Consider the following 24,416-nt stretch of genomic DNA (forward strand, 5'->3'; position numbering starts at 1 on the left):
AAGGTTAAAAAACCCAAAACAATATCTTATTTGGCAGAACATACAGTGATATATATTCAAATAGCTCAATGCTATTGAGACTTGTCCCGCAGAAAGACCCCAAAGCTCTTTTTGAAGTTAAATACAGACATGCTGGAAGCACACATCACTAAGGCTATGTATGGATGGTGGAAAACTGATGAGATGTTTTAACTGCCCCATTCACCTTAAAGCACTGATCTAGGCTGTTAGCCATCTTCACATGGGGACTCCTCCCAAATTTAGGCTGATCTCAAGAAGACAAAAATTAGTCAAGGATGCAAATTTTGTAGTACTTGAACAAATAAAAATATATGAACATGCTATAGCAATAAAGATTTTCACCAACTTTATAGCTGTACCATCAAACCCCACATGTATTTTTGGGCCACGCTTTCATACAAACATACTCAAGTCAATTCTTCTTGGTTTCCAAATTACATATTCGGGCTACAGGGGAGATGTATAGAAATACAAAGCTCCTCCCACCCCAACCTTATTAACAGATGGGTTTTTAGAAAGCCACATCTATTAACCATAAGATTCCCTGTGATTTCCACCCCCCTACAGGCAAGGTCCTGCCATAGGGTAGCTGAAATGTTCCCAAGAGACTGCAGAGTCCTGGCAACACCTTTGAACTGCTACACTTGCAAGGTGCGAAAAATCTTCGTTTGCACTTTTCAGTATTCAGGAAGCAATCCTGCAGAGGACTGAAACCTTTAAGCAGTCAAAGCGAGTATCACAAAACTGCTATGGGTATCAGACTAATTCTAAATAAACACCACTTATGAGCATGCGTAACAAGATTTGAAAGCCAGTCTTTGTGGACTGGTGAACCTTTTATTCAAACTTTACTAAACTGAGCGAGGTGTTTAAGAAACAGTCAGGAAATGGAGAGTTGTTTTGAAGTTATGTTGCCTACGAAAACAGGCCCAAAACATGTTACTCAAATCATAAGACTCCTCTCTTTTTACACGCAAGCAAATCATTGCCTACAGTGTACAACTCGACGACTAGTACTAGTCCCCTGCTAGCTAATTTGTATTTTTATAGACACAAAGCTATTTCTAAAACTGTTGTTTACAAGAAATATATAAGCCAGAGAAATTCTACAAAACTCCATTTATACAACCTTGTGATACAGCACAGGAAATGCTTAAGCTAAATTAATGACCACGAGTAAACAAGAAAGCATTGTTTTGTGGTTAGACAACTGTAATTCTGAGTTACGCAACTCATTTATCTAGTAACCTTGAGTACTTCTGAAATTAAAGTTGTTCTTTTCTGCTTTTAAGACTCAAGAAAGTCCTGCTTAGAAGAGCTGATACAATACCAAAACCCTTAAAGTTCATGCAAAATAAACTGGAAAGAAACTTGTAAACTTAAAGGATATAAAATGTCAAGTGTGGGGAAGCAAAAAATTAAAACAAAGAATGTGCGATTTCTGCCAAAATCTAGAAAAACAAACGATAAAGAGTAAGGAACTAATATTTGGCCTACTTCTGCCTCCAGTTCCTGTGTGGGAGCTTTAGCTCAAAAAAATACTGTATTGTTGCAAACAACAACAGTATTAAGTAGCAAGATGTTAGTGCAGCTGATTTGATGTAATGCTGTTTTCAGGACTAATTTTTTACCATTTCTGCTCAGTATTGTTCAACTCAGACCCTTTCAGTAAAGTTCATGTGAGTATGTTTTTTCTTCTGTGTTATGTCAAGTATCAACTCCTTTTTCAGTGTTTACACAGTAATAAAGTAACTTGTATACAGGAGAAATAAGAAATTAATCAAAACATAATCTGTAGCAGAAAGTTTTAATACATCACCATGCACATTTATAGATGACTTCTAATGTGACTTAGTATTTCAATTGCCATTTTTAAGTGTCTGCTGATCAACGCAAGGCACATCTCACAATTAATGATGAAATGATGGTAAGCATCATAGCAAGCCTTTAGCATATCCCAATATGACATTTGCCAGCATAAACAGTGCCCCTGAAGTCTATATTTACACTTTCTTTTGTATGCATATTCAGTACTAAAGCAAAAAGCTTACAGTCTCAAGTATGGTGGTAAGCGCCTCTTTACTCAGGTGGCATACCACCTACTCCTCTAAAAGAATACTCAAAACCAGCCTACAATGCACTGCATAATAATTGATGAGGCTTATAGCCCTTTCAAATTACAGCAGATTTTAAGTAATGGGGTGACAAATACAAAGTCATAATTCTTTATCACTAAACGCAGAATGACATTGCCACCTATCAGCATAAAGCACTATGGACTAAACTTTGTGTAACATCTCTCAACATGTTTGTACTTGCAAAATAAACAGTTTTTATAAATATTGTCCATGTGTTTCATGCCTGCATAAAGCTTTTGCCAAAACACTTGCTTTTTAAGTGACACAGAAATCTCACTAATTTGGAAGGAATGTCAATGAACCAATGAGAAAAATCAAGTTTACTTTAAAACCTTGTTATTTGCCCTGTTACCTGCCAATTTGTGTTCTTTGGAGTAGTCATAAGTAACTGAAATAATTAACGCACACATCCAGATCTAACTGTTGAAGCTGAGCTGACATAGTACAAAAGCCTCATCATTTTTTTTAAGATACTTCATAATCAAAGAGCATAATGTCACTGAGGACTTGATAGCGAATAAAACCAAAACCATGGCCAGCTGTTGGACAAAAAATATTAACAGCGTGTTAGTCAAGAACATGTAAAGATTAGATTGCTATGGCAGCAGATAATATTAGACAGTTAACTACAGGAAAGCATGCTTTTATTTAACAGGTACATAAGTATTGATAAAGTTATTTTAAAATAATAGGGCAAGAAATAACTAGCCTAAAACTAGTTAAATATCTTTAAACTTAAATATCAAGTAAGACTGGCAAAAGGAAACATATTATCCAAAAGTCTTTTTAAAAGAAGCACAGCAAAGAGCCATAATCAGGGAACACTAAAAGAGACTGTTCTTGAGACTAATTCTAACTAGGAATGATAAATATATGTAACATGAGAAAAAGGACTCTATTTATGGAGCCACATTTGCTCCTGAGAAGTACCTAACTGCGTTTGATTTAGACAATGTAAGACACAAGTGAGCACATACACCTAAATTATTTTCAATCCAATTATACAAATAAATTATTTTTAATTTACAGTAATCTTATCTGTGGTTGATATGTGGGAAGACAAGAACAATGTATGAATGTGTAATTTCTAATTCAACAACAGTTGTTTCAAACAGGCAAGGGTCTTTGAACTGCAAACCTTCCTAAAGAAATACAGTCCACTTCAGAGCAGGGTGAAGTAGCTCAAAGTCAGCATTCCCAGACATAAGCATGTACTGGGGTCAGGGTTCTGTGAAGGAGACAAGTTACCCATGAATAAAAAAAAAAAATGACTATATGCTTGTTTGCAATAGCCATCAGTAGTATCTTCAGCCAAAAAGGAACGATATGCAGCATTTTACGTTCAACAGAATTAATGATAAGCCAAACCTCAAGTAGTCAGTTTTGCTATAGAGTAAGAATACAACGGCACCTTTGCCACTTGACAGCCCAGGGGATCTCATTTTGTATTTCAGTGAAAACCAACAACCACCACCACGACCACCCTGGAGTACAGGCTGGTCAATACTCCATACGTGCTCATATTTGGCTACTGTCTCCCCTAACCACCAGTTAGTAGTTGATTTAAAAAAAGAAAAAAAAAAGCAACAATGCCTTGCCCTAGTTCCTAATCAGATCCAATTAATAGATACTGAAAAAAATTGCTTTAGGTTTTCATTCTCCATCAAAGTCCGTATTAAGAGAGTAATACAAGAAAATTATAAACAGTGAATAGCAGGAATATAAAAACCCAATTAAAAAGTATACAGTTTACCTAAAAGGTAGACACACTATAACTCAGTCTCACTTTCTTTCTGATGACTATTTTAAGCCAGATGATTTTTCAACACCAAATTGCAATGCATACAGGCAAGTACCACAATCACAGAAAAATCTGAAATTTTTGAAGTCCTCCATTACTTCCTCTAGGCTTTACCAAGTCCTCACAAAAGAAGTCTTTCACGTGTTAGGCGAGATTTACACTTCTGGGAAGTCCTGCAAGTTGACTTTACCCTCTAATGCTTCTTCCTCGTATAATTTAAGGAAAAAAAACCTCCACTGACCACCCTCTTAAATTATGTGTTCTTCTCAATATATTGAGCCTTTTCCCTCTATTTCAACCTTCTTACTCACACACAGCGACTCAGGACAGAGAAAGACAGGTCAGTATTCTCACAGGTTTGCAAGAACTATGCAAAGCCTAGAGTAATGCTGAATAATGCCACTAAGTCATCCAGGAGAAAAAACAAAACAAAACAAAAAGCAGGGGTGTGCCACCACCTGAAAATGGGAAATTTAAGGATATGTATCTTAAAAATTGCCAACCCTACAATTCCACACACACCCCCTCCCCCGCCCCGCAAGACAGGAAGGAGAGAATACATCATGGAGCCCTTGCAGCACAAAATGCCTACTACTAAGGAACAGAAAAATTAAACAAGCAATTACAGTCTTTGCTCTTCGCCATCCAAAGCAAGGATACAGAAAGCTCTGCGGCAAAAAATAAATTGTCCACAAAAGATTCCTAACATTCCTCTTCCACTACAATAATATAGACTTCAAGATGTTCCACAACGTGAACTCTAGCTTCGTGCAGTGCAAACCAGCTAACAGAAAAAGTACATTCTTCATGCAGTTAAAATGGATTAGCTCTAAAACTAAGCAGAAAGGGAAAATTGAGGACTTGCTGCTCTAGTTCCTCTGTTGAATGTTTGGAAAGTTCATGTTTCATGAACACTATCTCACGGCTGCAGAAGATTGCACTTGAAGAGGAAGAAGGTTAATAATACTGTAAGTTATACGAGTAGAGCTTTCTTGCAAGTGTATCTACTGGAAACTTCCACTTCCAGACCTGAGGTATTTGCATAAGAACTACCTCTTGAAATCTTAAAGGAGCCCTCATTCAGAAATCTTAAAACACAAAGACATTGAGAAAGGTTAAGGACAAGTCACTGCAGAGAGAACTCTAGCAGCGGAGCAGATGCTCAGCTCTGCTGTCACACTGCAGATGCAATGGACACCAGAGAAAACTAGCATTTTAAGTTCACAAATATCCTCCGCAAAGTGGAAGTGTCCACTTAGAACAAGAAGCGTACAACTACATCATGCCTACTCCAGAAACATGGCAAAGACAGCCCTACCCACACATGACAAGTATCAAGCAAAGACTCCTACTATTGACTTTATTTAACTGGGTCTTCCTAGAGTTGCAATTAATCCGAAGGAATTTTCCCAGTTTCTCAGTTAGCAGACTCCGAGTAATTTTGTATCAAGTCTATTTTTACAGTTGAAAAAAAAACCTTAAGTCCACATACTCAGACATACAAACCCAAGATTCAGAGTACCACCTCCTAATACTAAAATCCAGGTATTCTAATAAAAAAAAATTATAAACAATACACACACTTTATTTATTTGGCCACATTCTAAGCACAATACTTACCATCAGTACTACTTACTCTTGAGCTCAAGATACTACGAATGTGTAACCATCAACTGCATGCAATAGCAAAAATACAACACATCAGATGCAGCTCCAATCTTCACACTTCATACAGTTCCATTATCTGAGAAAAATAATTTATTCTACTGCCTGGTCTTGAGATAAACATGACAGTACTGTGTTTTCTACTATGCAAACAATGACTTTATCACTTAATTTATGCTTTTAAGCTTCTTCCTTCATGCTCTTTTTACCAGTGCCACTTCAACTATTTCAGCTGTCCCTTTAAACCAGAATTTGGCTATTGTTTGCTTTTTTTGGCACATTACTAAAAACAATGAGGCAGGGCATATAATTAGGACTAATTAAGTTGTATGGAGACTAGTAGATTGTTCTGCAAGGACAAGCATGTAAGTTTATAAATTATTCTTTTTCCGTAGACACAGCAAAGCTCCCAAAGCTGTCCTGACAGAGGAAATAACATTGCAATGACCAGAATAAAAGTCAAAAAAGCTCAGAAGATTCTGAGAGTCTCTGCAAATCTCAATCGTGCATAATAAAAAAAAAAATCTAGTATTAACAGAGGTGAAAGTTTGGATGGTCTGCCCGATTGCTAGAGTTCATAAGCCATTATTATTAAGTGTGCCAAAAAAAAAAGCAACCTTTCTTGTTTGCATTTTGTTTTCTTTTATTTTGATTTTGGTTAAATTCGGGTTTTCTGTTACAGCTCAACTGGCTTTACCCATAAAATACTTTTCAGCTCTGTAAGTTGCTACCCTGAAATCATGAGACAGCTTGGCTACTACGAACCCACAATCTTGGCAAAACCAATTTGCAGAAATTCATACAAATCTTTTCTGTAACTTGCTGAAAAATAATGACCAAATTTAAGGTGTCAGAAGAAACATTTTACTTTAGAAAAAAAAACAAATTGGCTTCTGTTGCCTAAGCTGGCACAGTGGAATGTTTACCAGCTCTAACTGTGCCTGCATGAGCCCACTTGATCACAGATTAGGGATGTTTCTCCAGAAAAAAAAACCCTATTCTTACATTGCTAGAGAAATAGCATCAGGAGCTAGCTCAAGCATCAATCCCTAATGTATTCAGTGTGGATGCTCAGTCAGCTGCCAACCTCTACCTTGCAGTAATTAACTAGTTCTTGCCAGAAAGCCACAAAACACTGTATTTGAGCATAAGAAGCTGGTAACATGCTAGTTTGGACCTGCAGTCCATCTGAGGCAGTAACTGCCATTCACAGAAGAAAGTACTAGAGTCATTAGAGTACATTAAAAAAACCCTGAATTGAAAGTTACATAATAACTTGCCTAAAAAGGTGTTTTGCTCCTAAACAAGCCTCTTCAGCTCTTCTTCTGTCCTCAAAAACATTGGAATACTACCCCTTTAAATTCAATAAAGTTTAACTCATGAACTACTTAAAAAGATCAATTGCCTCTGCGTTTCTGACCCTGAACTAAAGAGATACAGCCCAAGAGCAGAACACTTAAGACTACATCACTTGGGAATTACAAGAGACCACAATGCAAGATTTTTCCTGTTCTATAATTAAGAGAGACTATGTTTTCACTTTTGCTGATGCTAAACTCCTTCACAGGATATAAAATTACTTAGACATTGTTAAGAATGCATTCTTATTCCTTTTATTGTTAAAATGATGTAAGAAAGGATAAACTACAACATAATGCTAAATACTAAGGACTTTAAAGCATTTCAGAATAAGAAGCTCTGTCTAAGTTTACCATCACACTACCAGATAAAATTGATCTACCTTAAAAATATGCATATTCTCGAAATTATGTTTTAATAATTTGCAAGATATTAAGATGATCAGTAAAACACCACAATACTAGTACCTTACAAAGTGAATACTCAGCTGTACTCAAAGATGTAATCTTAAAATCTCTAGCATTATCTAGAAGATTACAGAATTTATTTTATGGTTGTTGCTTTTCTCTTTAGAGTAGAATGATGCAAACCAACGATGACTGACGCACAACCAGCAGCTCTACATCATGGTCCTCCAGTTTAAACCCTTCATATGGAAGTCAATATGCACTGAGGCATGTGAATTTGCTTTACTGCTGTGAATAGAAAATGCACTAGTCCCAACTGTCTAACCACCGCCTCCATTCCAGTAAAGCAGATCTGATCAACTGGAGCAGCTCTCTTCTGACATACACACTAGATCTCCCTACTCAACACATCACATGGAAAGAAGGCAAGCCTGGGTAGGTAAGTAGGAAAGTATTGACACCTACGCTAAAGTGTAAGTGTTCACCAAAGCTCTAATCTCCCTGAAAGGGCAGGTTAGGAGAGGAGGGAAGAAAGCTGAATGTTCATCCGGCCCCTGCGGGTTCCCAGCTCCCCTGGGAAGTGCCTGCCCTTAGCCTGCTCTTGCTCGCACGAAGCGGCAACAGCACCGAGTCTGCGTGCCAGCTGCAAAAATGCCTAGTGTGCTCCAATTGATCTCGATTCATCACACTGCTGGAAGGAGGCAGAACAGAGCTGGTGAGTGGGTTCTCCTCCTCTCCTCTCATAAAACAGTACGAGGAGAAAGAGAGCGGAAGAGAAGCTGAACAGAAGCGCCGAGAGCAGCTCCTCTCTGAACAGCACGTCTGGCCGCCGCGCGACGTACGGGGAGATCTTTCCTGTGCGCGTCCAAAGCTACTGGACTTTTATAATCCTCTTAGTCACGTCTCCATTCGCCTCTCGGGTCCCAAGATTTCCCACTTTAAAAATATTCCCTATCCGTCTGAAAAACTTGGCCTTTACACCCTTCTACTAAAACTCTGGCTGGCTAACCTGCACAGGCAGCTATGTAAATCTTTCCTTTAACTCAGCCACTCGCTTCTCCCACGCCTCACTCAGTCCAGCAGCACGCTCCCGCCAGACCCAAGACACGACTCCACTCGGAGGATGAACTCTCCTTTAACTTGGGCAACATAGAAAGAAGGTAGCAGGGAAGAGAGACACCAAAAGCATCCTAAGTCAGATGGAAGCTGCAGCATGAAACTGCCAGCGTGTAACCCTTTAACATGTATTAAAACCAGTCTCGAACTCTCTGCCGGCTATTCAAGCCAGAGTGGAAGGCAGTGCCAACACAAGCTCTGCAGTGATACAAGAGACCCACCCAATTATAAGATTCTTGTAAATATGCATTTGATATCGCATAAGGAAAAAAGTATATTTAGTATTTTACATTTTAGTCGGTTTGAATTATATTCTCAACCGAAAACACCACTAACAATACTCAGCTCTCTATATAAACACAGAAAATATACTTCCAACTAGATATATACCAATTTAAAAAAACTTAATTCAGATATAATTGATCTGTAATCAAAGTTTGCATCTTTCAGGTGGTAAGTCACCTAAAACTATACTTAACATCCAACACAATATTCTTCCAGCACTCACTTCTCCCAAACATTTACAAGAACACAGAATATAGTTGTGTAAGTGTTTAAATATAAACAAAACTTTACAACAAGCCGACCCTACTTTTTTCACGGCTTAAATGATTCCTCGTGTTTCAAACACTGGAATGTCTTTTTTATTTCTGCCAAATCTCTGAACAATCTAAAGATGTCACTGAAGGCCACTTAAAGTAAAAAACCTGACTGCTGCTAAGCAACCCAGAAAACATCCTTATATGTTCAATTGTTTAGTACATTAAAAAATTTCACACATATTGAGAACCCATTCTGGACCCATTCTGTATTCTGGACTCTAATGATGGTAATGTCTTCCACACAGAGGAAGAAAAGAAAATTCTGCAGGATATGTTTGTATTTCAAAAAGGAATTGCTTATAAAGGACTAAAAATTTGATCAAATTTATTCACTGTTTCTGCACATGGAATAGATTAGAAACAGATTCTCTCTTATCCGCTATTTTACACACGCTCCAGAAGTAAATTTACTAAGGAAAAACAGCACTTATGTTTGTTTTACTTAAAAAAAAAGCACCGAGATTCTTTTCCACTATATAAAACAATATTTTAAAAATGTATTCCATATCCAGACTCTTTAAATAAATGCTATTTTAACTACTCTAACTGCGTATAAACAAAGGCCATTTAATGTAATTTAATATTTCACCGTTCGATAGCACTTCTCATCCATGGATGCACTTACACATTCAGAACAAGTGAGACCAAGTCTTATATTCTTTGAAGTAGACCACGATGAAACCAAGTATTTCTGTATCACAGTAAGGATGACATACACATGTATCCTTCATTTGAATTACACACAAATACATATACTTATTTATTATTTCAGTATATGTATTACACACACAGAGATATGATTTTAAACACAGATTTTTTTTTTTTAATCAAGCGATTAACCTTTCACTCATCATGGCTTTTGTAGTGCAACGTAATGTTCCACACAGGAGCTACCTTACAACATAGCTTCTGGTTTAATTATACTGCAAACAGTTCACTGAATCCCATTTATATTCCCTCAAGCAATTCAATTATCTTACCATAAAGGTCATGGGGAATATCTTCGGAAGACATCAGTCTGCTGAAGCTTTCTTTAACATAAAAATGCTTCACTGCATCACTTGATTGACCTAATATTTATTTTGGAATTACTGATTTCATTTTTTACATTTCTCAAGATGCTTAGTCTTAAGTTACCCATCTCGTATATTCAACTACCATAAATTTATTGCAGGCATAGTCTGAACAGAACAGAGCCAATAAAAATACATATAATCAAAGTCCTCCATTCACACAAAGTTATTGGCAATAGGGAAAAAAGCAAATTTAAAAGTTAGTTTAAACCACTAATCCAGAGTGCCAATACAGATTCCTAAAATCAGACTTTGCTTAAAATGGAAAAAAGTATCATCACCTGTAAGTAGAATTTAAAAATACTTTATAAACAAAAAAGGAAGTGGTGAAAATGTATTTAAAACTTTGGAACACCTGGTAACCTCACCATGAAACTTTAGAATATCAATACAATTAAAAATTTTATAACTTTATATAGCAAGATACTAATAGCACAGGTAGATCATAAAACAGACAGTTTATGTATGCAGATATTACATGAAGAAAAAAATCATGTATGTATATCATATGTTCAAAAGAACTTAAATGGCACTTTTTTTTTAATAGGATAAATCATTTGTATTACCAATTTCTACCTCCAATTATCTATTAACATTGTTTCTTTCTGGCCAGATTTACTTGGCTTAATGCCGATTTTCAGATGTGTTACACTACAAACTGTTTAGCTAAACTTCATTATAAAAATGTTGCAAGTTTTCCTCACAAGGAAATACAGCATAACTCCTTTCCAAGAATGAAGTTTAATCAGACGAAGCCCATGATCTGACCTGTTCCACAAGCAGCAGAATGGCATTTTGGTTTTGTTCTGCTAGTCATCTCATTGCTGGTATGGGCAATGAATCTAGCTTTTACAGATACTTCGTACCAAGTAAGTGAGAAATAACACAGCTCAATCTTTTTTTTTTATATCCATATTCAAATTATATATTTATTTCACTTGAATGATCTGGAATGAGGTCTCATTTTTTCTTTCCTTGGCATTCATTTTTATTTATAATTTTTGCTTTCAAAAGCTCTGTAATATTCTAGCATCTAGAGCAAAAACATCCCATGGCATTGTAACTCTTACAAATAAAAGTTATCTTTGCAAGTTAAAAAGCTTTAGAGAAGGACTGAAAAACCTAAAAAAATTACCATCCCATAGCTTCTTAAAGAAAATATTTGGCAAGCCCACAAAAAAAAAATCAGAAAATCCTTTCTGTGGGACGGGGGGAAAAAGTACCTATAAAAGCCACAGTATTACAAAGAAATTCTTCGTTATCTACATACTGCAAGCCTCACAATAACCATATAAGCACAAAGATTACTGCTTTCTTTTCTTCAAAAACAATTCTTACAGACCTGATTCATATCACACAGTTTTAGCGGAAAATGGAACCGAGACTCCGCAAAGCCTTCCAGGCCTGGCCTGCACAGAAGTTTAGCAAACGGAAAATGGACGGCTCATGCTTCACTTGCATCTACACGATCTCAACAGGCAAAAAGCCAAAAGAGGAATGGCGAGTCGCTATTTTCCTACTATTTGCGAGAGCTTCTCCATACAAGTTTATCAAGTTTTCTTCGTAAGGGGTATTTTTCACAAGGTTTATAGCAACCTTTACCTACCAGGCAAGTACTGGAATTGCAAAGAACAGGGAATTTGAGGCTGCGTTGTGGCTGGCACCGCACTGACCGGCTTCCTACCTCCCGGAAAAGGCTCAACCGTCAAATCAGACTGGGGAAAGAAAAGCAATTTAATCGAGGTCTCAAGGCAGATCAATGGAGGATATTGCTCTGATTGCAGTAACATTTCTATCGGGCTGCATTTGTACCTCTGTAGAGATGGCGTAACAGCTAAAACATTTAGCTATATACACGCGTACCACTTATCAGGTGTAACTGCGTTTTCAAAAAATCTTCAGCCGATCGCAGATTGCGTGTGTCCTGGCAAGTGACTTCCCAAGTGACCACAGTGTGCTCCATAGTCCTTAGCCTCTAATAAAATGGGTCAAAATCTGATCTTTAAAGTTCTAGGGGACATCAATCCGGGCAACTGTAAAAAAACCCTAAGCATTAAAAATAGTAACTTTATTCCACAGCATTTATAAAACCGTTGATCTCAAGATGCCAAATTCAAAAGACACAGCTGCTGGCAGCTGGCCATTTGGGAGGTAGTCAGAATGACTGGAAATCTCGTGCCTTTTAAATGCAATGTCTATTATTGTCTGTCTTTCTCATCACAAGTGATACATTTATAAACATTTTTTAAAAACCCTTCACGCTTTTAAGAAAAGAAACCTAAAGAACAAATTAACTCCTGTTTGTTCTCACTCACATGTGCAAGGAAGAGACTTCCAGGAAGGGTACATTGAGCAACAAGTTTTTCTGTGGTTTACACAACAGAATCCAAGTGATAGAGATAACAGGACTGTGCTCCAATCTAAGCTGCGCTAGGAAGTCCTGTTTTCACAGCTTGCTAACATGTCATCAGTAAGAACGTAAAGCTCAGCAGGACATAGTGTAAGCCATAGCATGGAGTCCATGAACGACTTGAGCCAGCGAGACCATTCCAACGTGCAGCCAGCTCCCAGTGCTTGGCCACTGAACCTCCAAGCTAGTTTATTCAGTTCCTGTAAGTGAACCCTGATGCCCGAGTTTAAGCTCAAGCAGTTAAGCAGCACACACAAGCTAACTAGAGATAGTTATATCCTTGTCTCATGATTATTTTTGAAAGCTGTTTGAAGGCAGCAAAGCAGCAGTGCTCAATGCGTTGCCACAGGAGACCCGTGTCCCAATTGGCCTGGCCAGGCTGCAGGTCCCCTTCCTGCCACGCACCCTCCAGTCACGCTCCCAGGAGCCTGAGCACCCCGGCAAGAGGGCAATCTGCAGCACCCATGCCCCCTTGCTTGGATGAGAACAGGCTTAAAGAAGGTGCCTACCGAGGCCTGGCCTGGCCGCAGCCGCCCGTCCCGGCCGCCATCCTCCCGGGGGCTGTGGGGACTTGGGCGCCCGCACCCTCCCCAGGCACAGGCTGTGGCTCAGCCCGCGTTGGCCGGACCCAGCCCGGGCACGCAGCAGACCTAGGGTACGTACCCAACTACCGCTGCGCGCACGCTGCTGCCGGCCATGCAGCGGGGTCACCACGCGTCATCGCGCGCGCCGAACCTGTGACCGCATCACTCGGGTTGGTGCAAGCAGGTGAAACACGAGGCGTGCTGGGCATTGCCACTTGTTCTCAGCTGCGCTTATTTAAAGCCCTGGCTACATCAACACCTAACACGGACTATCCAAAATATTTCCCTTTTTTTTGTCAATATATAAATATTTAAGGAATTAAGACAGGATACAGCTTTGGCACAAGAGACGATACAAGGGTCAAAATAAAAATAGGAAGTGGGTATGAGGAGGAAGAGGTCAGCTGCCCCAACATTTTGGTCTTTACTGCTCATCGTGAAACAACAGTTCCCAGGCAGAGGCCAGTGGCCAGTAACTGGCCTGTGAAACACCATCATACACATCTATTTTTGGAGGAAATACTATAAAATGGCAAACACTGACTTGCAAGATGATAATTAGCCTATATTTAGGAGCCACCATAAATTACAAAGTGGTGTCTAAAAAAACAGCAGTAATCACAATAAACAAACAGAACAAGAATAACAATTTTAAGAGTATTAGTGATTTTCTACCTGTTCAAGAGAACCACAGCTTAAAAATGCAAAGGCAACTAAATAACTTCTGGCTGCTCCATCAGCATTTTAAGTTTTATTGACATGACACTAAAAAGCATCAATAATTAAGCGTAAAAAATCCGAAGTTTTAAAAAAAAATCTAAATCCTACCAGGACTTTTAAAGGTGGGATGTACAGACCATTTTTTTCCCGGCAGATGTTTCTCACTGCCCTGGGGAAGGCAAATTGAGCCCTGTACTCAGTCACAATTTTATCAACCCTGGAGAACAGTTCAGGCTGCAAAGTGCCATTTTTAATACTGGTAAGTGATCAAGCGTTTATCTAAAAATGTGTATTTATAGTCTTATTCAATACATAACATTAATAAATATTATGCTTTAATATTACAGTCCAATATAAGATTTAGTATTTTAACTCAACAATTGAAAATGTAAAATTAATGTTAAGTTTTATAGTTAAGAATCCTTTGATTCCTTTGCTCTCCAAAGGAGAGACATTGGTGATCTCACTTCAACACTGAACACTGCAAAACTGACAAATCTCCAGATTTTATGGATTGTTTTCCTTTCAGAAAAAGGAGAAAAGTCATAAAATGACATTTTGCCTCTTGTCCTGACATTAGACACCACTGAGAAGAGTCTGGCTCCATCAGCTTATAGCCCCTGACACACATAGACAAAATTAATAAGGTCATCTCTATGTCTTCTCTTCTCAAGATTAAAGCTAAACAGTCCCAGATGTCTCAGCCCCTCCTCCTATGTCAGATGCTCCAGTCCTTCAATAGCTTTGTGGCCTTTTGCTGGACTTGTTCCAGTGTGCCCATGTCTCTCTTGTACTGGGGAATCCAAGTCTGGACACAGCACTCCTGATGTGTCTCACCAGGGCTGAGCAGCGAGCAAGGATCACCACCCTCAACCTGCTGGCAACACTCTCTCTCATGCAGCCCAGAATGCTGTTGGGCTTCTTTGTCACAAGGCCACACTGTGGGCTTGCTCACGATCAGATTGTCCATCAGGACCCCCAGGCCCTTTTCCAGGTCACTGCTCTCCAGCCTGTCAGGCCCAAACCTGTGATGGTATATGGGGTAATTCCTGCGCTGGTGCAGAACTTCACGTTTCCTTTTGTTGAACTTCATTCCTGTTGGCCCATTTTTCCAGCCTGTCGAGGTCCCTCTGAATGGCTGCCCTCCATCTTCACATCCCTGACCAGCTTTTCCTTGCTTGCAAGTACAAAGTCCAGCAGAGCACCTCCTGTTGTCACTTCCTTGATCACCTATATTTGGAGGTTGTGATGAATGCGCTCCAGAAGCTTCCTACATTGCTTGTGCCCTGCTGTGCGATTCCTCCAGCAGAGAGCAGGCTGGTTAAAGTCCTCCATGGGGACCGAGGCTTGCAAACATGAGGCTTCTTCCAGTTCTTTGAAGAAGGCCTCATCTGCTGCTTCTTCCTAATCAGATGGTCTGTTGCAGATACCCATAACCCAGACTGGTCTGCCCAATAATCCTGACCCATGTACTCTCAACTGGCTCATCGTCTGCCCCAAGGCAGAGCTCCATGCAATCCCACTGCTCTCTCACATAAAATGGCAACACCTCCTCCTCAGCATCCCAGCCTGTCCATCCTAAAGAACCTGTATCCAGTCATTGAAGGACTCCAGTCCCAACTATCCCACCACATCTCTCCAACCTCAGTAAGATCATATCATAGCCCTGCGTGCAGGGCTCCAGTTCCACCTGTCCAATATCCATGCTGCCTGCATTAGCATCAGGCACTTCAGGGAGGTACCCACTCGTGGATTTCCCAGAAGAGGTATGAGAGCTTCTCCTGTAACTGTCCTGCAGGCACATGCCTATTGCGTGCCTTCCCGATTTCTATGCCCTGGTTTCTATTACACTAGAGCTACACAGCCAGCATGACTAGGACAGACCAATGTTGCTACATGCCCATCAACCACTCTTCATGAAATCTGGTTTGCAGCAGAAAAATTAAACATAGTTATGCTACTAGGCAAGTGACTTACCCATTCAGACACCTGGCGTTATCTCTGCTCTGTATTTGTTTTCAAACCCCTATCCATCACACACATCTTTTCTTGCATAGACAAGAAGAGTTTCTCCCCCCAGTATCCAAAAACTACACTTGCACATATAAATGGGAGAAATTGGTGAATACCCAGATTCCTTAGACTCTATTAGCTAGAGAGGTAACAGCAGAAAGGATACAGCCCTGTGTTTTCTATGAGGATTACAGTTACTCCAATAACTCCACATATACAGTGACCTGGCAGAGGGTTGCTATCACTCATGAGTGTTCCCTCACAACATCAATGAACCTTTAACAGGAAACAATTTTTTTTGAAAATTATGTATTCCTATTTCTGTGAAGAGGATATCACTGTAGACATCTTCACATAAATCAGCTATAAAAGTCACCGAAACATGAAGAGTTACATTGCCCCAGTCATACTGATCTGAACCAGAGACAAGAAGGCCTAGTCATAAACAAAAATAGATACTGAACAAAAGTTGCAAATATGTTCAAGGAATGTTTTAATTGCTTAAGTCAAAATTACTTTATAAACTACCACTGATTAACAAGTAGCATCTTCTTAAAGAAAAAATCCTTAAATCAAGCACTCATTTCATCAGCTACAAGAAGTACACACGATTAATAAGCTATCTGAACTCCAAGTCACATGTAGTCATATTAGTTTTTATGCTCAAAGTTCATGAAAGTCACTACTGAGTCTTCACAGTAAGAGATACTACTGTAAAAAGTCAAATTAAAAAAGCTATTAGTTCTTCAACACAAAGGTCTGAAATTAAAGAAAGCTAGCATGTTTCATTGTTTGACAGGCTTAAAGCCAAGAGCCTGAAATAAGTACTCAAAATAGGACATATTTTCCAGTGGAGGTAAAGATTATAATATAACCAACAGGAATGTGCAAGCCAGCAATACTTAACTTAGCTGTTCATGCCAAACCATGATAGTCCGTTGTACTACTTAAAAAACACTGAAACTTGAGAAAGTGGTATTATTACAATTGTTAACAATGGAATGCAAGAACATTTTTAAACTACAAGTCACACAAATTCATTTCATGTATTTATTTTTGTAGAAATAGACTATTCAGCACTTTAGGGATTTGAAAACCTGACAAAGAACTTGATTTTTTTTTTCCTGCTACATGCAAGTTAAACACCAAATGTAAATGCTATTAGAAAGGTTCCAGTTTCCCCACAACTATGTCCTTGTCTAGGTTATGCTGATACATTGCAAGGAACAAAAAAAATAAATAAAAACCACCAACAGAAATCTCACAATTTAGTAGGAAAAAAACACATTTTCTTCCTCTAGGAAAAGAAACTGCGTTTAGGACCTACTAAAATAAAGAGCTTGATAAGATATTTCGGTAAGAATCTGGTCAAAGAAAAGACATACTTCACATCTCTTAAAGCTCCAACAGGGACATGGGGAACTCTAAACAGGAGTATAAATCAACAGCACTCTGAGTATTTTTTTACTTCAGTTGCAAGCAAGGTACACCAATTATTTGAAGGATCAGAGTACATTTAGTTTTATTATACAGATTTCTGCCACCATCTCACACACACAAAAAAAAATCCAGAAGAGAAGTAGTAATTCCTGCTTAGACATTTAAACATAAAAACCCAACATAAATTTAACACAGAGCTTGCCATCCCCACACAGAAACCATCACAGTCAGGACCATTCTGTTTAAGTTACAATTGCCTATTAAGCAGCTAACTCGCTCAAAATCTATTAATTCATGTCTTCAGGGTCTAGCGTCTAATAAAACTATCGTTTGTAGTAAAGTCTCAGCAGAGGCCCAGGTTTCCTAGAACATCTCCGTCTTCTTTAGTACATTCAAAACGAAGTCTTTTTTTCCCCACTCTCCCCCCCCCCCCAAAACTTGCTTGTCACACATATCAATTTACCCTTCTCTGTAGTTGCAACAAACTAGTAGAGAAGTCTATTAAAAGTACACTTTCCCACATAGATATGCATTAAGTAGGGAAAATATACTTGTTTAAATACAGCAAGTTTCACATGATGGATCAGCAAACAAAATAAATTGGTTATCATCCAAGCATCAGAACTAGGCATTGCGTAAGTACAGTCTTAGGACTGGGCAACGGCCTTAAGGGTGACGTTTAGGCAAAGGAATTAACAACTGATTTTCAGTAGATATTTACTGTAAACAAGTTTCACCTAGATTAAATTGTGCAAAAAAGTTATCGAAGTATTTATGTCACTTCCCTTTAAGAAAAGTAGGAATTCTTTTGGTGAAAAATTACTAGTTGAGCATTTTTCTAACTCCCCATGAGAGGCAAAGAGCACCAAAACTGAGGGAGGAGGACGGAGGAGGGCTCACCCAACGCTGCAGTGGCAGGAGGGAGAGCTACACAAAGGTACTCAAATGAGCTGCTTGTACTGACTGTTCACACTGAAGTTGAGTTACAGTACTTTTATTCTTACTGCCTGAAAAATAATAAATGATCCTTTATTATTTTTAGAAACCAAGACTGCATCATGTAAATTAAGATCGACATGATTCTTACAATTCTGACCTACTCCAGTTAACATATGAAGGTACTAATGACAGTATTAAATAAGCACAGGGCTCTGCTATTTTCCAAGATTCCCACTCGGTATCAACACAACCTGCTCTGTAAGATAAGCTCAACAGCAAATAGGGTGCTTGTGGTGCTGAGTACTCTTCACAGTTTCCTGAGCATGCAGGTCTGTGCTTTTCTTCATGTGTTTGTTTACCAATAGTCAAGTAAATGCTGAATTATCTCAAGAGGAAAAAAAACCAAAACCCACAAAAAAACCCCATCAAACTACACATACCACCCATAAAGTCTCAGATCCCATAATTAAAATTACCCCAAAGAGTCCTCAAACTGAAAGATGATGCATAAAAAAACCCAAAACAGAAAACAGGAAAACATAATTCTAACAGGCACACCATTGTTTTTTTTAAAGAAAGAGCCAGATACAATATGGCACGCACACCATGCTAGAGTTAGACTCTCATTAAAAAACGGCATGGATTTAGTTTTTTTTACCCAAGTACTGTTGTGTGACAATGCATTATAAAGTCACAAGTATTTAAGCATGTGCTGTAGAATCATAGAATCGTTTAGGTTGGAAAAGACCTTTAAGATCATCAAGTCCACCCGTTAACCTAGCACTGCCAAGTCCACCACTAAACCATGCCCCTAAGCACCACATCTACACGTCTCAACCACTTCCTTGGGCAGCCTGTTCCAATGCTTGACAACCCTTTTGGTGAAGAAATTTCTCCTAATGTCCAATCTAAACCTCCCCTGGCACAACTTGAGGCCATTTCCTCTCATCCTATCACTTGTTACTTGGGAGAAGAGACCAACACCCACCTCGCTACAACCTCCTTTCAGGTAGTTGTAGAGCGCAATGAGGTCTCCCCTCAGCCTCCTCTTCTCCAGACTAAACAACCCCAGTTCCCTCAGCCGCTCCTCATAAGACTTGTGCTCCAGGCCCTTCACCAGCTTCGTTGCCCTTCTCTGGACACGCTCCAGCACCTCCATGTCCTTCTTGTAGTGAGGGGCCCAAAACTGAACACAGGATTCAAGGTGCAACCTCACCAGTGCCGAGTACAGGGGCACGATCACCTCCCTGCTCCTGCTGGCCACACTATTTCTGATACAGGCCAGGATGCCGTTGGCCTTCTTGGCCACCTGAGCACACTGCCAGCTCATGTTCAGCCGGCTGTCAGCCAGCAGCCCCAGGTCCTTTTCCTCCGGGCAGCTTTGCAGCCACTCTTCCCCAAGTCTGTAGCGTTGCGTGGGGTTGTTGTGACCCAAGTGCAGGACCCGGCACTTGGCCTTGTTGAACCTCATACAGTTGGCCTCAGCCCATCGATCCAGCCTGTCCAGGTCCCTCTGCAGAGCCTTCCTACCCTCCAGCAGATCAACACTCCCGCCCAATTTGGCATCACCTGCAAACTTACTGAGAGTGCACTTGATCCCCTCGATGGGGAGTTGTTTGGGTGGCAAGTGCCAAGTACAGCAAAAGTTAAGGTGTAAAGAAAAGAAGATATTCAGAGTCTAAATGCAATTTTTAAGGCCTCAATGTGACTGTCTTACTGTTGCTTGTAAGATGGTAAGTATATGATGCAAACATTTCCCTATACTTCTCAAAAACTTTCTAAAACTGTCACCTCCGTTTTAACAGCTCCTCTTCTTTCAAATCAGCATTGATGGCCAAACAGTAGGAAGTACATGTGGCGGAAAGTACAAACCCCTTGATCTGAGGCATGATCAGTTATTCATTACATACATCCCATCAAAACTCCGAACTGTTAAAGAACATGACATAGAAAAAGGATTATTTTAAATGCAAGACTAGCATAACACTTTGTAGCCAAGAATAAGACACACCATGCAAGTGAAAAAGGTGTTGCTTTTTTTTTTGGTTGTTTTGGGTTTTTTAAGATTCATAGCCAACTCGTCTATTGACTGCTGTGACATTAGTTGTTAGATTATACTTTTTGGACAGCTTTTTAAGTTTAGTGTTTTGCATTTTTGTAATAATACTCAGCTGCTATGGTAACAGGCACTCAAACATACACTAAGTAAATCATTCCACAGTATTAAGTCACCTGAGCATTCACCAGAACTTAATGCAGAGCAGCTATAATTAATAGAGCTACTATGAAATATCATCTTCTGTCACTGCTGAAAAGAATAGCAGATCCGTTTTACTCAAATTTGCTTCCTGGGGAAAAAAAAAGTTTATTCTAAAGAGATCTGTTCACCAACAAACTCTGATGAAGACATACAGCATAAGATAGCTTATACCTCACCGTAAAGACTGAAATTTGTTTATGGAACATTACTCCAGTCATCTATGAGCAAGCAATAAAACAGTCATACAAAGTAGCTGGACACAACAAGAAAAGAATTATTCTTATGTTCAAGGTTTTTACCACAGCTTTTGCATTTTCTGATATTCCAAACAGAAAAAGCAAAGCTCTTCAAAGCTCCCTCTACCTTTCATTTAACATATTTATCTTAAGGCTATTCAGAACCAAACTTCAAAACACCAAAAATACTAAATTATTTCAAAGTGGAAAAAAAAAAGTACCAGAAGCACCCTCAAATCTATCAAGATTTTCTGACACCTCAGTTCAGATTTGGTTTCTGCTTCAGATACAACTTGTAGCAAACTAGCCACATCAACTCTTTTTTGAAAGAGAGCTACCCAGTGTCTTGCTACAGCGCTTACTCCACTTGTGGACTCTGTATCTGACAGTAAGGTACCCCGGTTCCCACCATGAGCTATGCAGTCTGCTATGCCCAGGTGAGTCTCGCTGAAGTCAGCATTGTCCCTCAAGAAACTATCCACAAAATATCAAGTGCAGGTAAGTGGAAATAACCATGGCAGAAACATATAAAATTCAGCAACGCAGTCACAGAATGTAACAGAAGCACAATGCTGAACGCTGAGCTGCTTTGTATTCTTTCTACTCCTGATTGCTTTTTTACATTTCATCATTAGTACAGTAAACAACAGATGTTGACTAGCAAAAAAATAAGGGATCCCCAAGCAAGAATGAGAACATTTCCTGACAGGTTTCTTCAACAGATGCTTTTTCAAACTTGGCTTTAAAGACAATGAACTAAAGATGACATATCCTCACTTTCCCATAATATAAGAAAGCTATGGTGAACACTAGAAGAAACCGTAAGTTTTCAAATCATTTAAAAAGTAACTTTCACAAGTGTAAACATGCTATCTAGCAGCTGGTAAAAGCAAAAGAAGAGCCGTTAAGCATCTAACATGAACAATAAGCTGTATTTACACCAGGTGGAATTAAAAAAAAGGCAAAAAATTGGGTAACTTTTGGAAATCAGAAATCTGGTCATCACCACCTAGACTACAGAGATGTTTCCCTTCCACGATGCAATTTCTGCATATTTTAAGAACTTCCAGTGAAGGATTTGGTATTAGAAACCATAGGAAACACAACCCTATGAATTGTCTAATAAAAGTTAGTTTCTGGAGACAGCACACTGCTTCTTTTCCATTGTTCCTTTCCTACTAGGGGGAGTCAAAGTTTCTACTCCCAAAAGATGGCCACAAAAAAAGAAGGTGAGGGAGGGGGAAAGATTAAAAAATAAAATCAACTTTGGCTTGTAATCATCAGTATAATTGACTCTGTATTTCTGAGTACCAGTTACAGATCTGGCTTCATGATGCTCTTTGTGACACCCTGGCAGAGCTACTCAGTGCTTGAGGTATTCTCCTACAAGAAAAGGATAAGTAAAACCTGTGTTGTAGGAAGTCAAGAGATAAGATAAAAACTTGTGAAGTACAGAGAAGAAACTGAACGAAAGTGATAACATTTAACAAACAGTTCACAGTTTTCTGACAGAAAACTATTACGTTTGCCTCATATTTCCTAACAAGCAGTTTTTCATTACCAATAAGCCGGAAAGTTTAGGTTTTTACATACAAAATCACTTATTACCGAGTCCAACACGTGCTTTTTGTCACAAAAAAGGATAACTATCTGATGCAAAAACTCCTCAAACCATCACCTGAAGCATGTGTATTCTAGACTGGACATACAGCAACCCCTCATCAAAAAGCAGGCAGCATTCTGTTTGCGCTTACTCACTGTACTCTATCAACCATACACTCTTTGCTACACTCTTTCGAGGATAAGAAAAAAAATTTTTAAAAGGTGCAAATAAAAAATTTCACATTTTGACACTGGCTACTACTGGATGTCACAACCTATACAGCATTTGGATTCTGCTTAGAAGCTTTGTTTACCCTTGCATGCTTACTACCTCAGGCAGTAGAAGGAAGGACTGTGTGTGGGATGAGATAATGGAAATTTATTTTGCTACTAGAAGAAAATATTAAGGCAACCTTCAATCTTCTTACAGCACTTTGTAACTTTTGACCCTTTTTCCTACCACTTCATACAGAGAAATACTTTTTTCTTTTCAATACCCACGTGTTTTTGGTTTTAAGACACTTTTCATGAGCACATCTTTATAAATAGTTGTTGCTGATTATGAGACTCCTGTTTCTCTGAATTCCTTCTTTACTGCATTACATAATGAGATTTTTCTACTAGCACTAAAGTATTAACTGATTAAAGATTAACTCACCCCCAGGAGAGAGAATCTCAATTAAAAAAATTCCAATCATTGTAGTCACCAAGTCAAACCACAGCTCTTCAGTGGCCAACCCAACTCACCCGCTCCTGTTCCTCTGCTAGCTCCCGCAGCCTCCCATCGCTGGAGGAGGCAGGTGCTCTGACAGGGCATGGTCAGGGAGCGAGCACCTATGGTTTCCAGCACATGAATGAGATGCCTTCCATGTGACACGCCACATGAACAATACTGAAATATTTGTCAGGGGTTTATTTGTTTTGAAAACGTACATAAATACTTCAGTTACTATGTTAAGTGTAACATTAAATGTTTACAAAACAGCAGTCCCAGAGGAAAGAGTATGCTTCTCAAAACCATCATCATCTTTCCTTGTTGATCCAAACATGCTCTAAGATTTGACAACGTAAGACCTGAAACTCACCTCTGTTCTCACGGGCTCTTCCAAGCCGATAACAGGGAACACTCAGGGGAATTACCCCACTCAGCAACATCCTCCACTGGTTTAAATCTGTTTATCTGCTCTTTAGCAACAAAACTAGCAATTGCTACTTTTATACTATTTTGTCAAAAACTGCCTACGTAACTTCCACTGAGCATTAGATAATTCAAAACACACTGGGACAAAATACGTAGTCTCAAAGAAGGGAAGAAAAAAAAAAACAAAACCACAGAGCCAAAGGCAGAGCAGGTCCTACGGCAGCGGCTGCCGCTGTCAGCTCTCCCGCCGCCGTCCCCGCTCCTCCGGCCGGACGCCCGGCTTCAGAGGCTCCCTGCCCGCTACGCGGCGGCCTCGGCTGTTCCTCGAAAGCCGAGAGCCTGAACCACCCTGCCAGAGCGGGGATATTATGTTTTTAAAGAGGGATTTCTGAGAGACCTCGACCTTCAAAGCTGCAGCCTCTCAGCGCGCCGGCTGCCGGTGCGGCACGAGCCCCGGCGGGGCTGGGCACCGACACCACCCACGACGCCGGCGCCGGCCCGGTCCCAAGCGACATCTGACGACCCAGGGGTGCCCCGTCACCCGCCGCCCGGAGCGGGGGAGGCCGGGACGGGGGCCGCGACGCTCGGCTCCGCTCCAGGGGGAGACAAGGAGCCTCCTCCCCCGCCCCGCGCAGCCCCGTCCGGAGAGGCCACGACGGCGCCCTGGAGCCCGGGACCGGCCCGCGGGGCTCCCGCCGCCCCAGGGCCGCGTCCAGCGCCGGGCCGGCCAGCAGCCGCCCCTCTGCGGCGCCGGAGGGGCTGACAGGAGGATCCCCGGCCCGGCCGGGAAGGGGAAGGCAGGGCATGGCGGGCCGGGCCGGGGACGCGGCCCCCTCCCCTCCCGGGCCGCCACCGCTCCGCGCCCCCCGGGGACCGCCGCCGCCTCTCC

At 40.1% G+C, this 24,416-nt stretch overlaps 1 protein-coding gene across 1 annotated transcript in view; it reads right to left on the reverse strand.

The window, feature by feature from the left end:
- BICC1 (BicC family RNA binding protein 1) overlaps positions 1-24,416 on the reverse strand; it is a 117,610-nt gene that overhangs the window by 92,782 nt on the left and 412 nt on the right. The window lies entirely within an intron of this gene.

Source organism: Calonectris borealis, chromosome 7 (assembly GCF_964195595.1).
Source record: "Calonectris borealis chromosome 7, bCalBor7.hap1.2, whole genome shotgun sequence".
NCBI classification, from domain to species: domain Eukaryota; kingdom Metazoa; phylum Chordata; class Aves; order Procellariiformes; family Procellariidae; genus Calonectris; species Calonectris borealis.